Source organism: Podarcis tiliguerta (genome assembly GCF_965153285.1).
Source record: "Podarcis tiliguerta genome assembly, chromosome: 8".
Lineage (NCBI taxonomy): Eukaryota > Metazoa > Chordata > Lepidosauria > Squamata > Lacertidae > Podarcis > Podarcis tiliguerta.
Genome location: NC_139541.1, coordinates 45,721,558 through 45,732,323, shown reverse-complemented (window position 1 = coordinate 45,732,323; position 10,766 = coordinate 45,721,558). Strand labels below are relative to the sequence as shown.

The 10,766-nt window shown below is 42.2% G+C and overlaps 1 long non-coding RNA gene across 1 annotated transcript in view; it reads right to left on the bottom strand.

The window, feature by feature from the left end:
- The window catches only part of LOC310683111, a 13,252-nt gene extending 9,233 nt beyond the window's left edge, over positions 1-4,019 (bottom strand). Inside the window, exons 1-3 of the long non-coding RNA XR_014514288.1 lie at positions 3,676-4,019; positions 2,843-3,121; positions 1,474-1,605 (exon numbers count right to left, since the gene is read on the bottom strand). This is a non-coding gene — a long non-coding RNA (uncharacterized lncRNA). The remainder of the gene's footprint in view (positions 1-1,473; positions 1,606-2,842; positions 3,122-3,675) is intronic.
- Between the last annotated feature and the right edge of the window lie 6,747 nt (positions 4,020-10,766).

The following is a 10,766-nucleotide window of genomic DNA, read 5'->3' as shown; positions in this document are numbered from 1 at the left end:
TGCCCCTTCTGAACGAGGTACGGTCGACAGACCATTCGTGCGGATGCAGGCTCTCTGTGTTTTTTATTTCTTCTGCTTTTGGTTTAAAATAATATGAAATTTTTGCCTGCTTTTTCTTTGGGGCAGGGGGTTCAACAGCTTGTGCTTGAGCTAGAGGGATCCCCAGTTCTTTATAATTCTGTCTTGTAAGTACCATTTGAGTTATCTTCTCTAGCCGTGTGCTAGGGCCTTATTCAAAAGGAGCTCAGAGGTTGTAATTAGCCTCAGATATCCTCAAAATAGCACTCAAATAGCCTCAAAACAGCACTGGATGGCCTTGGAAAGTTTGAATGGCTTCCACGGGATTACAAAGGGCAGATAAAAAAGCTCAGGAGAGGAGAGGAGAAAGGGGAGGTTTAAGAATACCTCCAGGTAGCTCCCGGATTCTTTATCAGGCTAAGCTTTGATTTTTCTGAGTGTCTTTCTGTATTAATGTTATTATTCTGTAAAAAGCTCCTACTCACTCTGTTGAGGCTCACAGGAGACTTACTGCCGCCGCCATCTTTCATCCGTCACCCACTGGGAGTGAGATTCCAGTAGTGGTGGGGTAATGGATGTGACTCATTATTGCACAGTAGTCTACATTCCAACTACAGAAAAGTCAGATGGTTCTCTCTGCATATATTTCTCCAGCATGACAAGCAAGAGGCATCATTACAGTTCAAGGACACATTCCAACCATGCAAAAGTACTGGAGAGGGTGTTGATCAGGGCCTGTGAAAGGTACGGCATGGGAGAATCCCAAGGGGCAGATAGAGAGGCCTGGACAGTCACATTTCATTTCCCTTTGACCTTACTGTTAAGCTGCCCGCCCAGCCCTAAGAAATACAGCTGTGACTCAGAATAACTCTTCATTCATCTGATGAACTGAGTGCTAGTCAACAAAAGCTAACACTGTAATAAAATCTATTAAAATTTAAGGCAGCACAAGATGCTTTGATATTTTTCTGCAACAGACACACAGAAATTGTTCTGAAAATTGTAACTGAAAAAAACTTTGTCATATGTATCAGAAATCTCAAAGATCCATGTCATTCAACATTCCTGGTTGGTATTCATGGAAGGTGTGTCCCCCCTCCACTTTTCTTTCTTTCTTTCTTTCTTTCTTTCTTTCTTTCTTTCTTTCTCTCTTTCTCTCTCTCTCTCTCTCTCTCTCTCTCTCTCTCTTCTTTCTTTCTTTCTTTCTCTCTCTTCTTGGAGCTATTTCAATGATGAACTATAGGTGGCATTCTTAACTCACCAGAGTGCCTACGGGAGAATATAAAGGAAAATGTTCACTGTAACGTTTGCAAAAATAAATAAAATGAACCAACCCCTCCTTGGTCAAAGAACTAACTGCAATAGACGTAAAGATCAGAAAACATACGCTAGAGAGAAAACTGGCCAGACATCTTGTGGATTAAGTTTGACTGTATTTCAGCTGAATCCAGTTACCTGAAATATGTTGACAAAGTCCTGGAACTCAACCACACTGTAGTATAGGATTCCTCTGCCAGATCTCTTTCTCCTGAATTGAACAATGCTGACAGCAACATAGATATCATTTCCCTCTGGGTTATGGATAAGCTGTCAGAGAAGAAGATAATATTTTCTATAAAATAAACAGAGAAGACATTTGCAAATGCTTGACTTGTGATGGGGAGTAGCAACTTGTCTCCAGTATTCCTAGAAGAAGCATGGGAAACTTTACTCCAGCCCTAAAAAGTATGGGCAAAGGCCAGGGATGATTGTAGTTTAGCAACCTTTGGAGAGCCAAAGGTTCCCCAGACTTATACTATATCCTTTCTTAATATTATATCCCTTGTTGAGGGTCACCTGCCAAGGGCTGTCCTGTTCATGAAAATAAGTAATAGATTTAGATCAGACCAAAGCAAATCCTTCTTCACATAATGCTGCTTCTGCTTTAGCAGCTTCCATTTTTTCCTGGTTGCATGTCGAGGTCCCCAATCCACCCCCCAAATAACTCACAACAGACACGTAATTTTTGTTTAAGATTTTTGGCATGATTTTGGCCACAACTTTATTCAAATACAAACCATGAGTGGTTGTTTAGGCATTGGTTAAGACTATCTGTCCCCGCGCCTGGGGACAGAACTGACTTCCGGGCACCACCGAAAGACAGTGCGGGGGAAAGCAAGTCGGGGAGGCATTGGAGCTGAGACACAGACCCTCAATTCTCATCCGCCTGCTCCCCGAAGGCTTGCCGGCCCTAGTCCCATTCCAGGGATTGGACGAAAAGATGGCAAGCCCCAGGATTCCTTTAACGGAATTCCCTTTCCGCAGCAACCATGGAGGGGCAGGCACAACCTATCCTGACCCCTCCTCCACCAGATTTATAACCAATGCCTAACCACAACCTTACAAGTTGTGACGATTTGCTACGCAGTAGGCAAAAACCACCCAGCCAGCCAATTTGCCAGGTGGAAAAATTCCTACCAGGCCCCTGCTCAAAGGCAGACGACCCCATGACAGGCATAGCAAGGTCAACGCAACAACCCCTTACTCTAGGGCGGGTGGGCGGGTGATCCGTTGCACGCAGCAAAAGAGAAAGTACAAGGCTGCGTGCAGAGTATTTAAACCTTTTTACCCCTCCCACCAAAATTGCAACGTAACTTTTACCCCAGCAACCCAGTGAACCAATCACTGCCCCAGGCTATCTTTAGAGACCCTGCCTGGTAACAGAGGGGTGGCTCAGCAGACCCCACCGCAACACGTGCTCTCCCTGAAGGAGAACACGCTTTCCAGGAGAAAGTGATGCAAGAGAGGGTGGGGAAGTACCTGGACCTTCCTTCACTTCCCTCACCTGCCTCTGCCTTCTCTTCCTTCCTTCCAGCTCTGAAGATTCCCCTGCCTCCTATTCTTGCCTCCTGGCTGTTACAGATTCCCCACGGACCATTGTTCATTTCTCCCAAGTCAGACTGCAGCCCCTCTTCCTCCGCTGCACACTCATCAGTGTCCTGCCACTCCCTGACAATGGGGCAGCTGCATTTAGCAGTTCCTGTCTAACACCAGGATGCAGTGAAGGTTCTAAGCCGAAATCCTTACTGATACTGAACATTGTATCAGTACTGTAGATAATGATCTATAGAAGAGAGAAAGATGGGGTGTGAGCATGATTGTGTGTATCGGTCATGGAGAGGAGACATATGAGCCCTCAAAAGCAGGATCCACCCCCCCAACTCCTCCCCTGCCCTCTTACCAGTGCCACCACCACCAATGAGAAAACGAGGAGGAAAAGGAGATCCAAAAGGAGGCTGATGGGGGGGGGGAGTCATTGCTTCCAGACGCGACAGCAAGCAGCAGCAGCATGGAGGAGAAGGTGGTGGCTGAGAATGCAAATGGGAAGTAATTTGCTCCTTATGGGCCTGGATCTACTGCCCCATCGAATGTTCTGAAGCTCTGAGGCAGTTGCTTCACCTTGCCTCATGGGTGGGCAGGCTCTGATTGTGACACATATGCATGCTTTCTCTATGACAGATGTGGCATAGACATAAACTACCTAGGAGGCATTCTAATAAAATTTTATGTTGCAGAAGCTTACTGTAACAATGCAGTAGACAGCAGATCTAAATGTTGGTTAATAAGGGGTTTTCTGATAGATTGAGGAACTAGTTGAGAACCACAGCTCTCTCTTACCTAAAATGTCAAGTGAAACTCAGTGCATGTTGTGATGCCATCACGTCATGTGAAAACCCCATCCCCATCATCAGGAGCCAATGTGTTGGTGTTGTGGCTGTCTACTCTCAGAACGGGATGATATCACATCACATTGAGAATATCATTATTCAATAGGTATCAAAGGGACAACCAGATGTGAGACAGCCATTATTGGCAGTAGTACCATGTCTGTTATATTATCTAGTCACACCCTGAAAGAGGTGGGGAACATTGCTAAAATGTTCAAACTTCAGGTTTTGGAGGCCCATGAGCACAAAACCAACAGTGGGCTTCTCTCTCAGCAGGCCCACTTCCTCTTCAGTGCTCTCTCTCTGCTTCCTGCTTCCTTCTCTTTGGGGTGAGGGGAAGCTCCTCCTCCAAGGAAATGGTGTGATTTATTCTGAGCCACACCACTGGTTCATCTAGCTTCGTATTGTCTGAACTGACAGCAACTGCCTTTTGGGGCAGGGAATAATTATCTAGAGCCACCTGGAGATGCCAGGGATTCAGCTGGAGAACTTCTGCATGCAAAACAGAAGCTCTACCACTGAGCCATGGCTCCCTCTCACTGGATCAGAGGTGACAGGTGAACAGGCAGTGGTAGGTGATGATGATTTATTAAATGTATTGGTCATTTTCTGTAAAGAGGTAACCAAGGTAACTTACAATATATATACAAACCAAAACATCAAGTAAAATCCCATCATCACACCAGACATTTGAAGCAGAACAGATCCATGCCTAAATGCCATGCCATGCCAACCCCACTAATTTTACTAAATTGTGGCCTGTTCTAATTCACACATATTTGGTCATATTATTCCCTGACTCTTGTCTCTGGAGCAGCCTAATGCACCTGCACCACTGTGCTTCTTGGTTGCCTGGAGGAGCATAGAGGGCGTGTGTGTAGAAACCAGTTCACTTTATGAAGGTTAAGTGGACATTCATTGCCCCAACCCAGTTTTGTCTCTGGCCTTGCCCCCAGAGAGCTGAAAAGGGTTTCTACTCATACCTTTAGATTGCATGATTAATATTAGCGCATATATATATATATATATATATAATGGAGATTGATTATTCATATCCATGAAGAAGGGGAGCTTCTTTTTGGAATGGACTAAAAGGACTTGGCAGCTTGTGGTTTGGGAGACTGCAAGAACTAAGAGCTAATGAAATTCAATACATTATGACCGCTTTTGGATATAACTGTGGCTAATATTGTACAGATTGGCTGACACACATGGATCTGTATACATGTAGGAGATTGTAATGTATGATACATGTTTGGTATTTTGCAAGCCATAATATTAAACTTGCAGTTTCCCCCTTTTGATAAGATGAAAACTAGCCATCTATATATCCTGTTAGCACAATAATGAGCTGCTTTTGTGTTTCAGGTTTTTAGAGACACTAGAGGTCTCTCCAATCCTGTATACACTGTTACTATTTGAATGCCATTTCTCTCTTCCTAATGTTTGCTGTCATTTCAGTATTCATTTTGGATTCTCATTTCAGTTTACCTTTTTGACAATTTGCCTAGGATAACCTAATGTTAGTGACTAACACCCACCTATTAAATTAATCGCTTAATGGGCCAATTAACTCCAAATATTGCTCCCTCTCAGAATATATCTGAGCTTATTTTTCTCTTCTGCATAAGATCGTCATGCAAAGCAAATAGCAGTTAGACTTCGTGAAGACTCTTTTTCGTCTGAGCAACATTTTATTTTAACCAAATAATCCCAAGATTACCTAAACAGTAACACGTACATCTTCAGGTCTTGGAGTAAGTAAATCACTTTTTGCCATTTTATGCTGCTTTTCCACTTAGTTCATATTAGCTAGCAAATATATGTATTTCTCTCTCTCTCTCTCTCTCTCTCTCTCTCTCTCTCTCTCTCTCTCATTGTTTAATTCATGTTTTTGGCATTCTGTTTCATATACAATTAATGACACAGACATTTGCATTCCATGCTTTCCTACATGACTTCATTTACAAGGTATTATCAGCCACCTTGTTCCTTATTGTATTTATTTTCTTATTTATAGCTGGCTGGGCTAATAAGTTTTTTGTCAAGGCTGTTTTTCGCTCACTAGACACATTAGGAAGACCAGTCTCACTCAACAGTTTGACACTTAATATTTTGCAAACAAGAAATAGCAAGACAAATAGAAAGAACAAGGGTTGTGGTTGCGGAGGGGTGTTATCAACTGATTGTAGGGGAGTTTTTAATGGTTGAAACTTGACCTATTTGGAACCTCTTAATAGAAAAGTGGGAAACATCTGGTCTGGGCCCAAATGTGCTCCCCCAGGCTTCTCACTCTGGCATTTCAGGACAATCCCTAAGTGCCCCCTTCACTGGTTCTGCTTGCATGTTTTTGCCTGGCTGGGATGTATTCTTGAACTCTGATAATGCCCCTTACTTTACTGGATGGCAGATAGAGAGGTGTGTGTGTAGCTTACCGTACAAAAGTAAAATGTGCTTTTTTGCCTCTGCCCTGCCTGCACTGAAGGTGAAGCTATACTGTTCCATCTCCTTCTACCCTTCATTGAGGTGGCTCATCATAACTGTTTATGAAACAGCAAAGCCCAAAACTGTACCACCACACAGACTTGGAGATTCCTAGCTTGCTTCTTTACCCCTCCTGACTACGGTGGCCAGAGAGTCCACAACAGAATCTTTTCCATTGCTTGCCTTCCTGTGGTAAGAATGGAGATTTCCTGAGAGAAATCTCTTGCATTGGTGTGTGCCAAATTACTCAACAAGATTGGCTGGAAGTTTCTGCCTATACAAACACCCTTAGATGCCATAAATATACACATAGCTGAGCATGTTACACAAATCTAGCCCCTAAATATAGGGTTTGGTCCAGATCCATTGGAATCAATGGGACTAGTTAATAATTATTTTTCCTTAAAGCTCCCTTAAGTTCAATAGGAACCAAGTTCCACTGGCTTTATCTGGATCCAACTAATTGTGGATACTCTCAAATAATCTTACGGACTGTAGTTTAAGGGTGCTGGGAACTATGGACAAGCGATGGGCAAGCTACAGTCCCAAGATACTTTGGAGGAAGTCTTGACTTTTAAAGTGTAATAAATACGCATTAAGTGTTTTGTGTGGGTGTGACCTAGGGCCACAATCCAATTGTTAAACACATTTAATAACACACATTGATTTTAAAGGACTTTAGCATGTTTAACCCTGTGGTGGTCTGTGGCCTAGCAAGGTCTGGTAAGAAGATGGTCTGTGACCTGCCACAATCAACTTTCATAGTTGTAGTGTGCCCCCCACCAGTAAATTGCAAGTCTGATGACATAAGCATGCTTTTATTCTATTTTCCTATCTCTCTCCATTCTCCCAAACACAAATGTTTTATCTATTTCTTGTATCAGATGAACACAAGATACATAATTCCTCCAGCTGCCGCCCTGCCTCCACCTCAGTTCATGCCCCCCCTTCCTTATATGTAAAAATGGCCATTTATAGATCAAGCGCTCATTTGCGGCTGTTCTCTGTCCCCAGTGTGGAATCTGATTGCTGAAAACATGGCTGAAGGAGCTGAGCTACTGTAAATATGCAAACATTACAAATGAGGGTGATTGAAAAGCAGACCCCAAGTGTGATTCCTTCCCTGAACTCTCACTCCACTTCAAAAAATAGGCAGCATACTGTGCTGCCTCCTGTATTATGTCCTACACTTTATAATCTTTGGTGATGCTTGCTTCACATTTTAAATAGCTGTTTTAAAATGGGGGCAAAACAGAGGAAGGATAAATTGTAAAACTCCCCTGCAAGAGTAATGAATGCATTTAAAATTAAGCTACACATTTCTATACATCCATGACCTTTAAAACCTGTTAGGAAGGGTAGGAATTAGGATTTATACCTTGCAGGGTGATTGATGGTCTTTTCTTGTTAGTGCATGTGTTTTAAAGAAACTAAAGTAACAGCCACAGTCTGGATATCTATAATCCTCTTTAACAGCACTTGCTACGAAGGCACAACACATTGCTTTATGAAAAGAGTCAAGTTCTCCAATAGTGTGGTGGGTTTCCCCCCCTTTTCTTTTCTTTTAAGGAAACAAATCCAGGCTGCTAAGCTTAGCTGCTAGAGAGGTTTGGAATAACTGCACCAAAATTTGCAAGAAATGTTGATGCCCACTAACCTCTTTGCCAACAGACGTGTCAATAAGGGTTGCCTCCCCCACCCCCATTTTTACAAGGAAATGTCAGGATGACAGCAGAATGAAACAGAACTAGCTTTGCAGGTCTGGTGTATCCCTCCCCTCCCCGCTTCCCACAGGCTGCTCTCAAAGATGTCAGCTTTCTGCATTTCAGCAAAAAAAAGGGTATCGGCATAATTACAGTGAGTTAAGCTCTGTCTCCAAGAGTTCCACAACCTGCTGATAACAGAAATGTTTTAGGGTGTCCCTGCTTTAGTCCATACAACTCTCTATGTATATACAGAAGGTTCTTGTATTTGAACCTGGAGATAAAGGAGCTGGCCCAGAACTTGTTTTGTGGGGCTCATGTATAGAAATTGATGCTCGTATGAATGATCTATATGTGCAAACAGTATAAAGTTGGAGAAAGTGGCTGATGGAAGATCATGATCCCCTCTTGTATACTTGACTAAATCACAAGATCAACCTTGTTTAAATGTAGAAGTCTAATCTTCTGTGAGAGCTTTCCTTTGCTATATACTGCTTATGTGTCTTGGGGCAGGCAGGCAGGAGAATTGCATTGTCTGAAGTTATATGAGTCTCCACAAAGCCAACACATTGCTCATGTACATAATTTTCTCTCTCTCACTGGCTGTATTTGCAAAAATGATGAAGGGAGCAGAACCAATTTCTCTTCTCCCCAAGTCCAATGGGTTTTGTACATCCTTACTGAAGTGGAACATCCCCAGCCCAAAATAGCCCAGGTTTATTTGGTTGTATGTTTAGATATTATATATATAATGATATACTAAGAGTAGATCCATTTCTTATTCCAATGAGTCTACTATGAATATAACTAATATTGGATAAGTTAATCATGGTGTGTTGATTCCAACACAGTTCAAATAAATAAATAAACTAGTTGTGGCAATATTACTGATTTCTCAAACAACCAACCAACCTCCTCCCCCCCCCCAAAAAAAACCCCAGCTGATACAAATTTTCTTTTTCTTGTGAGCAGCCAATGTTTTATTGTTGTTGCCACATGGAAAAAAAAGACCAAGAGCAAACTCTAATTAAATTGGAACCATTTTCTGGCTTTCACTGGAGTATGTTATAAGAATCCATTGCTTTAGCTTCAAATTGTCAACCAGTTCTTTAGCATTAGTTTTTCCATTGCAATGATCCTGCTATGTTGCTTTCCTTTTGTTCAGTGTAGCTATAACAAAATTAACAACGGGCAAGGCAAAATGCTGTGATGAATGTGACCTTGTTTTTCTTGGCTGAACAACCCAGCAGCTTGGACATCCGTACCAATATGCTCTGTGCAACACTCAGCTCACAGGAGATGGTAGGTGTGTTCTAGACCCCTGGTTTTCAACAGAACCCCAAAATGGATCTAAGGTGCGTTGTGTCTATGGTACTAAATTATGTAGGAATGAGTGAATCTGTGAATTTTGGTTTCTCATTTTTCAAACTGAAATTTGGTTCTCTGATTTTTTTTACATGACATTTTTTTAATTGCAATTTTAAAAATGAAAATTAATTGACATTTTAGTGCAAATTTCTCCTACTGCACACACATTTGTATGCAATTTTTGTAGGTACATATTTTTGCAAATCAATTTCTCTTGCTGGGGGGCCTTTTTGTATGTTTTCACTAACGTATGCACAATTTCCTCTGGTAAATGCATTCGTGTACACATTACGTGGCTGGAGGACTACATTTCAGAATTAAGGGGAAAGTGTTACAGAAAATATATACCACTTTCCAAGCAGACTTCCCAAAGTGATTTGCATAAGATAATTACAAGAATAAGCACTGGGTCTTTTACTATTATTATTTTTAAAGTAACAATAGAATGGGAAAGACAAATTGTTTGTGTAGAAAAAGCTGCTGCTGCTTCTCCGCTTCCCTCGGGGCAAGATGGTCCTTTAGATGCCCCTGTGTTGACAGTAAGGGGCCGCTATGGGAGCTGGTTGGTAATCCTCCTTCAAAGGATGGCTGTGTTTTGGTTATTTGTTGCTTCAGAACATGTGAAAAAAGTATGTTTGCCTTTAAACACAAACTGAATCTAATTTCTCCTGCTTCCCTATGTGTGTGTGTGAGGTTTCTTAAAGCAAAAGTAGAAAAGAGGAGGTGATTAAAGAGAATGAGTCTAAGTTTGTACTGCACAATCATTCTCTCTCTCTCAGCTCATTGCTCCTCCATAAGCCAATGAATTGTAGACTGATGAAGGTGCCAAGATTTCTCCATCCCCACATTCCAAAAGCTAGTACAATACTCCCCGCCTCCAAAAAAAGAGGTTTCCCAGGACTATTACAGTCTTCAGTAGTTCTCAACCTGTGGGTCCCCAGATGTTGTTGGACTACAACTCCCATTATCCCTGAGCTCTGGCCTTGCTAGCAAGGGGTGATGGGAGTTGTAGTCCGGCAATATCTGGGGACCCACAGGTTGAGAAACACTGCATTAGATAATCTTGTTGAAGCGGACCATGGGTCTATTTGATCCAGCATGCTGTTTGTCACACACTAGGAAGATATCGCAGGAATTGCCTTTACTTTCTTTTGCCTCGTTTCCACATCACTTGGCACTCAATGCAATGCTCCCTCTGAACATGGAAGTTCTTTCACTCAGCCAGCATGGTTTGTAGCTACACGTAGACGTCCTCTACATCTGTAGACTTAATGTATGGGTGAGCTATACCACACCACTGTCCTTTTTCATGGCTCCATCATTTTATTGCCACTGTACGCACAAAGTCTGAGCATATACATCAAGATACATCAAGTACATAATAGGCTCTGTGCACATAGGCACAATGATTGTCTGGACCAAGGTGCAATTCTGCTCTTTCCACATGTTGTTGTAGCTATTATATTTGCATATCACCTAAACCCAT